Genomic DNA, 15,399 nt, shown 5'->3' with positions numbered 1-15,399 from the left:
AAATCTTACGCGAAGTATTTTGAGCATGTGTAAGGGACAAAACTGTCAAGTTTGTAATACGAAAAAAGTTCATAAATTACGTGTTTTTTTTCTTTGAAAGCTTTTGTATGCTCAGAATACTTTGTCATGTGAAGCTACTTTACTGAGTAAAGCTTAAATAATTCGTGCGGTTCTCAGAGTGTTGGGAACGAGCTCCCTGCCTGAGGCGCGCTGATCGGGTTCGCCGACCGAGGGGGCGACAGGCAGCGAGTATTGTCTGTCACTTTCCTTTCGCACCCGATCCCATCGTGCGAATCTGAATCTGAATCTGAAGCGGCGGGCGGTACGTACCGCCGGCGGCCGTGAGGTGGTGGCGCCCCCACTGCAAGAAGGCTGGCAGTACACTGATTCCGAGGGAGTCCCCCCCCCCCTCTCTCTCACATAGGGTGCAGAGTATCAGTGCGAGAGAGAGAGAGACAGAGAGAGAGAGAGAGAGAGAGAGAGAGAGAGAGAGAGAGAGAGAGAGAGAGAGAAAGAGACCGACGGAGTCTGCAGAGGGCTGCTGTTGCCAAGAGTCCGCAGGAGGAGGAGGCCAGCAGGAAGGAGATAGACATCCTCAAGGAGTCCCGATCGCGCGGCCGGCCGATACACCAACAAGGCGCCGTGAATGGTGGCCAGCAGACTCATTCCGAGAGTCGTTCTCGTCGCTCTGTCTCTCTCGCACTCGCGGGGCGTTCCACCCAGGTGCGAGAGAGGCAGAGCGACGAGAACGACTCTCGGAATCTGTCTGCATACAGGAAGAGGGCTGCCGGACTGCCAGGGGGCTGCGGACTGATGCCGAATATCGCTGTCTCTCTCGCACTCGCGGGGCGTGCCGAACGGGTGCGAGAGAGACGGAGCGACGGCGGCTGCACGGCAGCCGAGGGGCTGACGGGTGAAAGGAAAGGGACTGCACTCTCACCGCTGGGCGTCCAGCGCCGCATTGAACGGGCATCACATGTCATCGGCAGCCAATGACGAGGACGCACGCCAGCAGCGCGCTGTCTCTCTCGCACCCATGGGGTGTCCCGTGTGCGTGCGAGAGAGACAGAGAGCTTGAATGATCCTATGCAGCGGCGGCGAGCGCCACCGGACCGACAGGTTGGGATGGAAAATCGCTCGCCGCGGAGCGGCTGGCGGACTTCAGGTCGTCCCGCTGCTGTCTGGGTTTGGGGTGGTTTGTGCACAATTTAAACGCGGATCGAGAGTGACCTCGAGGAAGCGGTGAAGTAGCACTTTTTGCCTTCTTGCAGAGGCAGTGTGTGGTTTTTTGTCGGCTTACTGGGGAAAAGTGATGCATTTTTCCTTCATTTCAAGTGGCTCGCCAATGTTGAAAAGGGGTATGGGTATAGATGTGGCGGCACGGTTTCGCCCGTTCTGACCGCTGGGCGAGCGCCCTTCGTCTCTCTGCCCTTGTTTCGACAATGTCCGCCGTACAGTCGCACTCGCCGAGAGCAATGACTTGATTTCTCGTCGTGCGGCGTCCTTTGCGACCGGTTCGGCTCCGACTGCCGGCCGGTCGGTCGGCCGGTTCGGGGAGCTTCGCGCGCGTCAGGCCGCCGTGCAGGCTGCCGACCCGCAGGCCGCAGGACTTGCAGCGCGGCGACCTCACGCTCTTGACCTTCCGGTTCGGCGGAGACCGCGAACCGAACCGAACCGGCTTTCGGTGCCCTGCCGGTCCGGTGTCATGCCGCCAAGGCTGCCGCACAGTGGGCCAGAAGACCGCTGGAGGCGGTCGAAATCCCGGACGCGTTTTGAGCTCCAGAGTCGCTGAATGGGACTCGAACCGACCGTGTGACCCCACCAATGGATTCCTCGTTCGGAGAGCAATCCATTGGTGGGGTCACACGTTCGGTTCGAGTCTCATTCAGCGACTCTGGAGCCCAAAACGCGTCTAGAGTTTTGGCCGCCGGCGGCCGTTTGCAGTGGGGCGCTGCGCTCGCGGTCGTGCCGAAGACAATTAACAGCTCAGGCCTATTCCGTCGGTCTCTCTCGCACACCTCGGGCACTGCGGTGGAACCCTTACCAGTGTGAGGGAGACAGAGCATTCGGGCCGCAGTGCAGCCGATCGGATGATCCCTTCACCGTGTTGCCGGTGCTGGCCCGCGTGCCCGCGAGGTCGGCTAAATAGTAACGGGCGTCATTAGTCGATCCAGATGCTGCCATTGGCCGCCGCAGCGCCAAGGCGGTGTAGCGCCAGAGGAGAGCGGCGGGAAAGTCACGAAGCTCGCCGTCCATCGGCAAACAGGGCGCCGCGTCGTCTGCAAACATCCCCGAAAGCGTGCACTGCACTGTGAAACTTTAAGTCGTCATTTGGATGACAATTTCAACGCTAATTATCCTTACGCAATTGATGACATTGGTGTCACGCCCATGCCATAAGTATAGGAGCTTTGTCATCAATGTCATCAATTCGTGATGAAATTGTCATCATTTCAAAGCCATGAAAGTACCGTCTACGGTTTTGTCTTAAAGTGACAACAAATTTTCACAGTGTGTAAATGTTGTACAGTAGCATTTTAGTTCATGGGGAAACGGCTCCGAAAAATTTGTACATCAAAATTCATGGTCAGTCTTGAATTTAAATCAAAGTTTTCTTTTAAAACTTGCGATATTTTGTGGAGATTTGTAGAAATTTTTCAAAACTCAGCTGAGTTCCAAGAAAAGCTCTAAAACTGCCTCGGTAAACTTTTTTATTTTATTTTTTGATCATTGAAAATTTATTAGGTGAATGTGCGTCAATGCCATTCTTCCGTGGTTCAATAAAACGATACATTGGGTTTGCTTTTGTTAAACTGCCAAACGACCTTCATGTTTTTTTTGTTTTTTTTTTTTTGCGCTTGCTTGTTTCGGTACCGCATTGTACCACTTGACGCTGTGCGTTCCCAGCAGTACGAGAATTTCGGCAGCCAGTTATCGCAATAAAGAGGCCTAATGGCGTTTTCGCGGGTAAGCGAAAAGTAGTATACTTATCCGGAGGGCCCGGTGCACGAATCCGCGTGTGAAGCGAACACCGAATGTGTTTCTTTTTTTCCCACTGTGGTTTCATTGAGTCGTCGAGCGGCCTGTTGGAAAAACGCTCTCGTCATTTTGGCCGCACGGTGGGTCAGTCGTCCAGTGTGCGACCCGGCCGGGCCGCCTCGCCACGCCCAGTCCGGTTCGCCGTCTTCGGCCGGCAGACTGATTCCGAGAGTCTTCGCCCTGTCTCTCTTGCACTCACGGTGCGTCCCGTGTGGGTGTGAGAGGGACAGAGCGACGACAACGACTCTCAGAATCAGTCTGCTGGGCGAGTGTGACGGCCCGGGCCAAGCCGCACGGGAAGTCTCGCAGTGGCGTGGTTTTTCCGAAAACGAAAGTGGCCGCGACAATGCCGGCCGGAAAGAGAGCCCAGCGCCCAGATGGCCACGCCGTGCTGTGCATGCGTGAGGGAATGGCGGATACACCAACTAGCGTGAGACATTCTTTTGGTGTCCCCTGAATTATGCAATTTTGTGCTACGGTGATACAATAATGTGTTCTGCCCTGCGGCAGGTTCTCTCTCGCTGCCAGTTATTTTTCAACAATCACATTTTGCTTGTTATCGTACAGTACGCATCGTCGTGTCCAAATTTCTTGGGTTGAAAAAACCGTTTTTGGGTAAGGGTTCATAATGATACGTAAAAGGTTCTAGGCCCACTCACCCAGGTGCAATTGACTCACCCTTCAGTATTTCACCCAGGTTTAACCAGAACCTGGCCAAAATTCGGGACTAGACTAAGTGCTTGCAAAAAAAGACGATCTCTCTCTCTCTCTCTCTCTCTCTCTCTCTCTCTCTCTCTCTCTCTCTCTCTCTCTCTCTCTCTCTCTTTCTCTGCCCAACAAGCGCGTGCCGTCTCTGTCGAAAAGGATGAAGATAGACAGCGATGTGCGTTGCATCCTGGGATTTATTGGTGTGTTGCCACAGCCGCTGCTAACTGCGCTCGTCCGCCGGCCGTCGTTCCCATCACGCTCCGCTGTGAACCGTCGGCCGCAACAACGCGCTCAGCAGACTGATTCCGAGAGTCGTTTTCGTCGCTCTGTCTCTCTCGCACCGATACGGGACGCCCCATGAGTGGGAGAGAGACAGAGCGACGAAAACGACTCTCGGAATGAGAGTGCAGACGCGCGCTCGGAGCGCGCGGAACGCGTGTTCCCATGCGTCAGTCTTTCCAAACTCTATGACGGGTCCTTTTTCCCCGTTTTTTCGCCATGGCCGTTTTGCCATTTAGCAAGGCTGGCGCGGTGCGCACGCACGGTGCAGACGTGCGCCAAGTGAGGAAATTAAACGCGCGAGCTGATGTAGAGCAAGTGCACTCTCACTCTATCGCACCCCAATGAAAAGCTGCGTGAAGTGCGAGAGAGACTACGCTTAAGTTCCCCTTACGTACTCTACGTGTGCACTTAGTACACACTTAAGTGCTCTCCATGTGTAGTGTACTCAGGAATGAAGATCAATGTTTCTGGGTCCCAAGGAAAAGCCAAATTCAGCAGTGTGGGCAGTGCTTGACCAGGGCTCGTCCACCTCGTCCAGGACTCGTCGACTGCGATTCCCAATGAAAGGTTCCTCTCTCTCTCTCTTCACTCTCTCTCTCTCTCTCTCTCTCTCTCTCTCTCCCTCTCTTTCTTCCTCTCATGAATGAGGTGTTCCGTGGAGGTGCGAGAGAGACTGAACGGCCCTCAGGATGACGGCAAAATTGGCGGCGATTCTCTTTTGTCTCTGTTTTTGCGTGATCCCCTCATTGCGCGGCGCCGCCCAATATGAAAGTCAAGTCGCGGGGGGAGGGGGGGGGGGTTGAAGGGAGGGGTGATTCCGGGGCGATCCGGCGCCACGCCCCGCCACGCCCCAGCTCGCTCAGTTGTCTACGACTCGGAATGCACAGCTATTAGTCAGCCGTACTGCACCCAGGAAGGCACGCCGCCGTCGGGCGGGGGAGGAAGAGAGAGAGAGAAAGAGAGAGAGAGAGAGAGAGAGAGAGAGAGAGGCGCAAGTCGAGCAACGTCACGTTTCGGGGCGCGGCGATGTTCACGAAGCCCTTGAAGGCTTCAATCACGTCAAGCAGCGGACTGATTCCGCGGCGCTCTGTCTCCCTCGCACCTGGACGGGACGGCCCATGAGTGCGAGAGAGACAGAGCGCCGACCCGCGGCGTCGGCCTGCAGTCCGTCAGGCTGGCCGCCGGGCCGCCGATACAGTTCAATGGCGTGCGCCGCGGCGGCGAAGGCCTCTGCCGTTTTCTGCAGAGAAAGCCGAGGGATTATTTTGGAGGCGCCATCAGCCCGCGAGCCCACCCGGAGAGACGCCCGATTCCAGAGGGTCCTCTCGTCGCTCTGTCTCTCTCGCACCCTGTGCGGTTCCCTGTGGGTGCGAGAGAGACAGAGCGGCAGGCCGTGGCGTGCCGGAGAGTGCCCGCGGAAGGCGAGGCGGCGACCCCCAAGGGGGTGTGCGTGCTGCAGGACGATTTCCAACAGTTGCGTCTTCTCCCTCGTACTCACAGGGTGTTCCAGTCACTTTTTATCAACTGAAAAACAGTGAAATGAATGTTACACATTTTTCACAATCGAATGGGATTAACTGGGTTGGCGAATGGCTTGTTCTGGCACACTGGAAGTCGACGAGAGCGACATCACAGTCGAGCAAACGGGCGCCGTGCACATATTTGTTCGAACGCGACATGTCACTGTCGGTGGCGCTTGAGGACCTCGGCGAGGCCACGACTGGCTTCCGTTAATCGCTTCACGTGTTAGTATGCGCCGGTGGGCGTGTGTGCTAAGTGCGCACTTCGCTCTATCTCTCTCGCACCCACACGCGACGCCCCACGAGTGCGAGAGAGACGGAGCGATTCTAGTCGTGTTGACAGAGAGACGCCGGCGCTGTCGCGGGCGGACAGACAGGGTTCCCCACCGCCTTTCGTCGCTCTGTCTCTCTCGCACCCTCACGGGATGCGCCGTGAGTGCGACAGAGACGGACGCGACTGCGGCGGCCGAAGCGCCCAGTGCAGGCTAATGTGGTCAATTTTGTCGCGAGCGCCGGCAGCGCTCACGAGCGAGGTGGCCTCGGCAGCGTTTCTCCCTCGGAAGCCGTGTTAATGGCTTTAATTGACATTTTTAGGGCAATTTCGACTCGCCTCGAGCGGCGGCATGTGGCACCGGTGGAAAGCGCGCCGGTGCAAGCGAGCAGAGAGCACCGTCGGTGAATTTCGGCGTGCAACTGAAATGAATGTGAAAATTTTACTTTTGTGCATTTTGTGATAAAATTGTAGCAACCTATCGTCACAAATTTGTCATTGCACTCGTGTGGATCTTATCAGAATGTCAGAAACCTGTCTGAAAACTTGATCAAATTTCGCGCACCTCCGAAAGCTGAAAACTTATCCTGACCTTCTGTAGAACTCAGACCATCAATTTCAGAATAAGTTTTCAGAATTTCAGCTTTCAAAGGTGCGCGAATTTTGATCAGGATCTCAGCCACGTTTCTGACATTCTGACAAAATTTACACGAGTGTGGTTGGTTGCAATTTCGTCACCAGATTTGCGAATGCAAAGAATTGTTTCCAACTGGCACTAAGTTGGACCAGTTTTTATGTCGGCCTTGATACATGCACACTGAGAAAACCTTACGAACTATTTTGGGCCTTACAAAGAAAAGTGGTTTGTATAACAAAGTATTTTGAGCGTTCATTGGTTTCGAAAGAAAGTACTTCGTAATTTACAAACTATTTCTTCGTATAACAAAGTATATTAGTTTGTTATATATATTCTCAAAATACTTCGTAAAGTTTTCAGAGTGCAGAAAACAAAGTGTCTTTAAATTTGAGGGTTGTTTTTCTATTGAAGCGGAAAGTTAACAATTGTCGGCAAGTTCAGGTTCAGGAACTGTGCCTCTCGCTGCACCGCGAGGCGGCGGCGTGGCTGCAGCGGCCTCTGCAGCGGCTAATGGTATCGTGCCGCCGGACGCATCCCGACCAAGAAGCACGCCGAGCCTCGAAGTGTGCCAAGCGCGGTCCGCGTCCGAGCGGCGGGGAGCCGAGCCAGCCATTAACGCGGGGATGCTGCGGCGGTTGCCATGGAAACGCGTCGCTCTGTCTCTCTCGCACTTGCACGGAAACGCCTCACGAGTGCGAGAGCGACAGCCTCCACGGCAGCGGTCGCCATGGAGACGAGCCACTCACGACTCGGAAGCCGGGGGCCGCAACATTGCAAAAATGTTGCGTGGAGAGGGGGAGCGGAGGGGATGGAGGGCGGTTGTGATGACGTCGGATTTGAAACAGCTTTCTGCTTTTCCCGCTGGGACGTCCCGCACGGACCCCCTGGGCCGCGCCGGAGTGTCCCTAGCGGGTCACGTTCCTCACACTGGGAATTTGAAAGCCCTCCTGCTGACCGTCATCTGAGCACTGCACTCTAAAAACAACATTAACCAAAAAATTCTTTTGAATGATGAAAATTTTGAGGGGGCCACCACCCCCGTAATCCTGTGTACAAATTGGCTTGTAATCTCTGGTAATCCATGGCGTAATCACGTAATCCTTGACAAAATTCTGTCATTTTTCACCGTTTTTAGTCATTTTTCAACGTTTTTGAGCTATTTTTCAACGTTTTCGAACCAATTTTCGAAAATTTCACGCGTATTCCCCAGTTAATTTCCCGTCATCCCGTAATCTTGTGTACGCCTGAAATGAGAGTGGTGGCCCCATCGGAAAATTTGCCTGTAATTACACAATTTTACTTTGAACTAGGATGATATATTTCGCCGTGAAGTAAATCATCCCTGTCCCCAATAAATTTTCGAAAACGTTTTTCTTTAGTGTGTGGCTTGGGGTCTGATCCCGGGCAGTTGCTTCCATCGCTCTGTCTCTCTCGCCTCGTCGCGGGGTGCTCCACGAGTGCGAGCGAGACCGTCGGCACTGTTGTTCGGCACCGCCCAGTCATGCCACCTTTTGCTCGTAAATAATCCCCGCGTGCTTCGCACTGCTCCGGAATGCATTGTCCCTAAATCCGTGGCCGTTACACGATGACGGACCACTGCGGCCGTTTCCTCGGACTCTCCGACGGACTCTGCAGCCACTGCACTGTGCGATTGTCCCCGCCCGTCCCTGCCTGCCTTGTAAGGGTTTACACGGCCGGCGACCCCGCGGCCGGGCCGCTGGACCCTGCTAGATGCCGCGACTCGGAGCGAGGTGGTGCTGGGAGAGACGCGTGTCGCACGTGCACGGCAAAAAACGATTCCTGGTTTTCCATGGAATTCCCTTGAAATCGCCTATGTCTTTACTATGAAGTACCTTGCATTGCACAGAAGACAAAGGCATCGTCAAATTTATGTTTAAAAAAATGCTTTGAAGCCAAATTCTTCGTAATACACAGCGTTTCATAAAACGAAGCATATCTTGGCGTGCTTTCATTTTCTTCGTAGTTAATAAGCAAATGTTTCGTTGATTTGTCGAGTGCAGAAGACTAGGTTGACATGCGTAGAAATATGTCTGAAATAAGCGGAAATCGGTTCGTCGTGAATTGTAATACGTCAAAATAAGTGTTTAAAATAGTTCCATGATGTTTTCTAAAGAAAAAGTTTCATTTTTTTTTAATATTTTGAAAAAATAAATGAAGAATTAATTTTTGAACACTTAAGGAGGTTGATAATGGTACTTGAAATGAGTCGAAAGAAAGTTGGAAATAAATTGAACTGCCGGCGTTCGTTTCTGAGCAAGTCGTTTTCTTCTTCCTCGCCACCCGGTTAGGTGTCGCCTGCGGTGTCCGAAGGGAAGGCACTGCACCGCGCACCCCCATGCCGTCGGACGCGTCCGTGTTCGCAGTGCCCGGGGCACTGGTTCTGCATTGCGTCATATTTACGATTATCGCGCGCCCGTTTTTTTGCGCCCTCTGTGTATTCTAATAACGCGGTGCCGGAGAAAGCGCGAAGGCGCGTGGACGGTACCCACCTCGGTGCCCACCGCACTGTGCGGTTCAACAGTGTGGCGGCACGCTGCCGCCGACTTTACACAACGCCTCGGCGGCCCGAGGGGGTTCGCACTATACAGCCTCTCTGAAAGAACTTGCAAATAAATGGATTGGTTTTGCATCATCGCAGTCGTCACGCGGCGAGTGCACTGACAGAAGTTTTTAGGATTTCAGTTTCAATATTAGCACTGAGAAAACCTTGCAAACTAATTAAGGCCTTACAAAGTAGAGAAGCAGCTTGTTATAACCAAGTATTTTGAGCATACATAAGCTTACAAAGAAAATACTTTGTTATTTACGAACCATTCACTAAAACACTTATCTTGTTCACGTGATCAGCACGCTCAAAACCTTACGAAGTATTTTGAGCATACACAGTGCAAACTAATTTTCCTTCGTCATTCGAATAAATAGTCAGTAAATGACGAAGTATTTTCTTTGTGAACCTATGTATGCTCAAAATACTTTGTTATAACAAGCCTCTTTTCTTCGTAAGGCCCAAAATAGTTTGTAAGGTTTTCAGAGTGACGTCACTCGGTTCGACAGAGCCATGAATCGGTCCCGCTCATCCGTTCCCCGAGGCGGACAGCGAATGACGCGTCCTTCTCGAAGGCAAAGAGAACGAAACCGTTCCCCGCGTGTCTTTGCTTTATTGCCAGTGTCGCCGAGTCGGGCTTCCAAGTTTCCGTAATGAAGTCGGCATGTCGTTTTTACGGCGTAGGCGCGGCGCGGACGAGGCGGAAGCGGCTCGGCGTAATGCCTCATGGATATTGAATTGTCTGTCTCTCTCGCTCTCGCGGTGCGTCCCCTGGGGGTGCGAGAGAGACAGAGCGACGGGGCAACGCACAGGACACGGTGACATGCGGCCGGTCGGTCCGGCGCCGCTGTCGCCAGAGTCAAGGTTAGAGCAACCAGTTTGAATGCACTCGTAAATCCGACCGGGGGCAGTACGCTGCGAAACGTTCCGGCCGAGGCTCGCTTCGCCAAAAAGGCACACGCCACACCTTCATATCGGCGAAAATGACGTCGCTGCAAAATAAAACTCACGCCACAGGATACCTTTCTTTGGCGTTTGAAAAGATTTGTTTGTTTATTTTATCGCGAGTAATGCACTGCCTGTCGCGCCGCGTGCTTTACGCGTCCGTTTCAATCGACTGATTCCGAGGGTCGTTGTCGTCGGTCCGTCTCTGTCGCACCTGTAGGGGACGCCCCGTGAGTGCGACAGAGACAGAGCGACGAAAACGACTCTCGCTAGTCTGCAGGCGCCGCGACGTGCGGGGCCGTTCGGATATTAATGTTCGCATTGACGGCGAGAATGCGTCGAGGAAACGTGTCGCGACGGTGCTGCCGCCTGTGGATTGATTCCGAGAGTCCTTTTCGTCGCTGTCTCTCTCACACTCGTGGGCGCTGTTTAAAGGTGCGAGAGAGACATAGCGGCAGTACCGATTCTCGGAATCAGTATGCAGGTGACGAGGAGGAGAGTGTCTCGCTGTGCGACCCACCGCGCAGTGGGCCAGAAGACCGGCGGAGGCGGCCCAAATCCCTGACGCGTTTTGAGCTCCAGAGTCGCTGAACAGTACTCGAACCGAACGTGTGACCCCACCAATGGATTGCTCCCCGAAAGAGGAATCGATCGGTGGAGTCACACGCTCTTTTTGAGACCCATTTTGCGACTCTGGAGCTCAAAACGCGTCCGCACCGAAAAGCACTATTCAGATACAGATCGTCCAGTTTCTTTTCAACCGTCGCCCGTTTTCGGTCCCGTCCCTCCCATCTCTTTCCCCGCAGCGATGGCTTTGTCCGCCGCTTTCCTTCGCCCCGTCCACCTTTTCGTGCGACTTTCCTAATCTAAATCTGCAGCGCGCTGTTCGGTAAGACGGGCGGCCCCGCTGACCGCAAGTTACATCAGTGCTGCTCCGCCGTGCTTCGGATTTCCGCCACACAGCGGCGGTGCATGCCTTTTGTTGTTTCGTCGGCTCGGCGAATGAATTAACCCGGCAGGAGTATCGGCGGGGCGCGCCGGGAAGCCGCGCCGGCCTCACTGTAAAAATAACGCAGCACCTCTTTGGTGCAGGATGCCAGTGAGGAGTGTTACTGCCCAGTGTGCATTTCGAAGAGTGCACTTGGCAAGAAAGCATTTGGAAGTGTAAACTTGTCAAGCATGCATTTGGAACTTTGTTCTTTGTATACATTTACGCACGCTTAAAACCTTACGAAGTATTTTCAGCCTACATAATACGGCCATGTCTCGTTTTGCAATGCAGGCGCGCATGTGTGGGGGCCCTTAATGGCAATGGTAATGGGTGGCCCGTCCCACTGAACAGTGGGGTTCTGCGGCACTGCCTACCCTGAGCCCGGCAGGCGCCTGCGAGACTCGGGATAGGCAGCGCCGCAATACACTGCTGTTCGGCGGGACGACCTACCCTCGCTTTCGCAGGCGCCTCCGACGCTGTCCCGTAACTCGCCAGTGCAGTGCGGCATTGCCTACACAGTGTATTGCAGGCACTCCACAGTGGCAGTGAACTAGAAGACCGGTGGGGGCGGCCTAAACTCTAGACGCCTTTTGAGCTCCGGAGTCGCCAAACAGGACTCGAACCGAGCGTGTGACCCCACGAATGGATTCCTGCTTCGGAGAGCAATCCATTAATGGGGTCACACGTTCGGTTCGAGTCCTATTTAGCGACTCTGGAGCTCAAAACGCGTCCGGGATTTCGACCGCCTCCACACGTCTTCTGGCCCACTGTGCGTCGCCCGTATCCGCCCCCTGGGCCGCATTGCGCTGCCGGGTGGCGCAACGCTGGAAGCTTGAATTAGCGGTCCGCCGAAATCCCGCGCGAGTTGCGTGCGCGGTCAGCAGCCCGTTATTAATTCATGACGGTTTTTTTTTGCTTTGGGCTGTAATACATTTTTTTGCGCGCGTGGCGCCGAGGCTTCCCGCCGCTGCTCTCACTGGGGCGGACTTGGGCAAGGCGCGGCGTGCTCACGAAGAGCGACCGCCGGGCCCACAGCCTGCAGACTCAGTTCCCCCCCCCCCCCCTCTCTCTCTCTCTCTCTCCCCCTTACTGGACACCCCGTGAGTGCGAGGGAGACAGAGCGACGAAACTGACTCTCGGAATCGGTCTGCAGGTCGTGGAGACACCCCGCGGCGAGTTTTAATCCTCCGCCGGGGCCGGGAGTCGAACCCACGGAGTGTGGCTTTGGGTCACGCCGCCGGCAGTGACTTGGAGGTAGACCACGGCGTTCGCAACTAAGTTTCTTTTTCTCGTTTGTGTTGCAGGTGCGTGTTTTGCTGCCGACCGCAAACTCATCCGATCAGGTGCTAAGTGGCCGGCGACGTGAGGTAGGTTAGGGCCGCAGCCGGTGCAGCCGTTTGCGTCGCTCCGTCTCTCTCGCTCTCTTTGACGCGTGCCGTGCGGGTGCGAGAGAGACGGAGCGACTCCAGATGGCGCAGGTGCGTGTGCCAATGACTGCGGTGGCGCGCCCTCCAGCGCCTCCAGGGCCTCCAGCCCGCGGCCCTGGACCGCGGTCGCGGAACGCCAAATTGTGCGCGGACGGCATCGCGACGGCGGCACAGGTGTCCGCATACTCTCGGCAGACGGCAGACCTTCTCGTACCCAATCGTGACACTGTTCGAAATTTTACTGGAATCGGCGTACGATTTACGTAGTTTGGAACGAAGCAAGTGATCAGGTGATCTGTGAACCCCAGCCCCGCGCGCATTCAAGTTTAACAAACAAATTTATTTATTTTGAATGACCACTCTTGAACGATTGTTTTACAATGTGTTAACAAACAGTTGTTTTTTCATTATTCTTAATAAGAAAAACTTGCGTCTTCTTTGTCTGTTAACGCGTCATTATAACCAAAATTTCATTTAAAAAAAAACTACCCATGTTAACTCTTAATTTGAATCACTCTCTTCCCTTGGGCCATTTTGTGATCTTGTGTTGTTATTTTGACTAGAAACTGTTCCAAATGAGTTTGTACTTGTTAGGCTGCCACCTGGAAGGCTATTGCAATGCGATGTTGGCCACGCGTCCGAAAGACAGGCAGGCCCAACGGCGAATCGTCCGTCTTTTTTCCGTCCTTTCGCTGCAACCAGGGAAAGTATCGCATTCTTGGTTCACGCTTCCCTTCACTGTGCGAAAAAACCACAGTGAATCCCGTTAATTTTTTTGCCGGGATTTACTGTGGTTCAGAACACAGGATTTACTGTGCCTGGCAACAGTGTTTACTGTAACTTGTACAGGATATTCCGTACCCCACTCCTGTGGTACAGTGAATCCCGTTCTAAGTACAGTGGATCCTGTAAAAAAGGTACAGTAAATCCTGTACCCTGAACTACAGTGACAGCTGTACTAATCACTACAGGATTTACTGTGATTTTTTCCCACAGTGTTCCGTCTCTATATAACCGCACAAATGTCACTTCGTGTTCCGGCAGCCCGCCTCGGGGGACGGACGGATGAGGAATACGGGGAGAAGAAAAAGAAGAAGGGGAGGAAGTGGACAGCACAAGTGACAGGAAAAAAGAAGGACAAAAAGAGGACGAGAAGGAGGACAGCACTATTGCGGGCGTATGGATAATCCGCGTGTCCCGTTTGCGTCACAGTGCTGTGACCGCGGATGAGACTGTTTTGCGAGGCCGGCCGGCCGGTCGGTGGGCGCCGCATGCATTTTCCATAGCCTGCTCTGCATCGCCCCGCACTGCTCTGCATCGGGTGCATCCCTGCCGGACTGTCGGCTCACAGTGGGCCAGAAGACCGGTGGAGGCGGCCAAACCCCCGGACGCGTTTTGAGCTCCAGAGTCGCTAAATGGCACTTGAACCGAGCGTGTGACTCCACCAATGGATTGCTCTCTGAACGAGGAATCCATTGGTGGGGTCACACGCTCGGTTCGAGTCCTGTTTAGCGACTCTGGCTGGAGCTCAAAACGCGTCTAGAGTTTTGGCCGCCTCCACCGGTCTTCTGGCCCACAGTGCGGCTCGGGACGGACGGGTCCCCGTGTCTAACGACGTCCTTACCGGGCGTTGCGCAAGCGGCGGGCCGATTCGGTAGGGCATGGGCTGGACTAGACTGATTCCGAGAGTCGTTTTCGTCGCTCTGTCCCTCTCGCACCTGTACGGCACGCCCCGTGAGTGCGAGAGAGGCAGGGCGACGAAAACGACTCTCGGGATCAGTCTGCTGCTGGCAAGGCCCCGAAGGGCCACAAGGGCTTTAAATTGATCGTAGAGCGCTGCTGATGAGCGGCCGAACGGGGCCACGGGGGCAGTCACGACCGCTTATGTGTGGCTTTATGTCACGCGGTGACGGCACTGTAAGAGAGCGTGCAGCCGGCCGACCCGGGTTCGAGTACCAGGTGTGCCTTTTCCCTTCATTTGTTTTGAAAAGAAAGAGGTATATTTCACTTAAAAAATATTTGTTCAGGTGACAGCAAAAATATTATCTCTGGTGCAGACAGAGACAGTTTATGAACCCCTCGGTGAGAGGTTGAACTGAAAGTTTGGACTGGGGTTGGCAGACTCGGGTTCGAAAACCAGTCGGGCGTCTTCATTTTACCCTCGTTCATTGAAGGTGCGTGGCGGGGCCGTCCTGTGTTCAACTTCACCATACTAGCGGTGTGGTGTTTAAACAGTTTTTCGGTGGTTCATGGTCCTGGGTTCGAGTCTCGGCGTCCCCATCAGTCCTTGTCGAGGCCTGACGCGCGCATCGCGACTCGGGAAGTGCTGCTTGGCATCGCCTTTCTAATTAATGGCGCCGATGGAGGCTCGTCGCGCCGCGGCCTTGAGACGGACCACGGCGTCGTCGTAGCCGCGGGGACAAAAAAAGAGATAAAAGCGTCCCGCGCCGCCGGGATTCGTGCCCGCGACCGCCAAGTGGAGCGTCTCCGGGCGGCGCCGCTCGGCGGACTGAATGGACGGATGGGAGAGCGTCACGTCGCCGATGGCGAGTCCCGATTGGCCCGCAATGACCGCCTTGATGTCGAATCTGGACGACGTCCTAAAGGTGCCGTTCTTCGGAAGGCGCTTCACAGTGGGCCAGGCGGTCGGAATCCCGGACGCGTTCTTGGCTTCAGAGTCGCCAAATGGGACCCGAACCGAACGTGTGACCCCACCAACGGATTGCTCTCCGAACGAGGAATACATTGGTGGGGTCACACGTTCGGTTCGAGTCGAGTTGAGCGACTCTGGAGCTCAAAACGCGTCTGGAGTTTTGGCCGCCTCCACCGGTCTTCTGGCCCACTGTGCGCTTCCGCCCTCTGGAAGGCGCCGTTGGCTCCAGACTCCTGCCGGGTCGCGCTCTGGCCGCGGCGAGCCGCGGCAATCGCACAGTGCTTTGGCATCGCCGTGGACAGTTTACGGTAGCCATAAATTCGCAGCCCTTTTCTTGAATTTTCTCCCCGTAAACACTGG

This window comes from Thrips palmi, unplaced genomic scaffold (assembly GCF_012932325.1).
Source record: "Thrips palmi isolate BJ-2018 unplaced genomic scaffold, TpBJ-2018v1 HiC_scaffold_1, whole genome shotgun sequence".
Classification (NCBI taxonomy): Eukaryota; Metazoa; Arthropoda; class Insecta; order Thysanoptera; family Thripidae; genus Thrips; species Thrips palmi.
Note: the sequence above shows the minus strand (reverse complement) of the source record.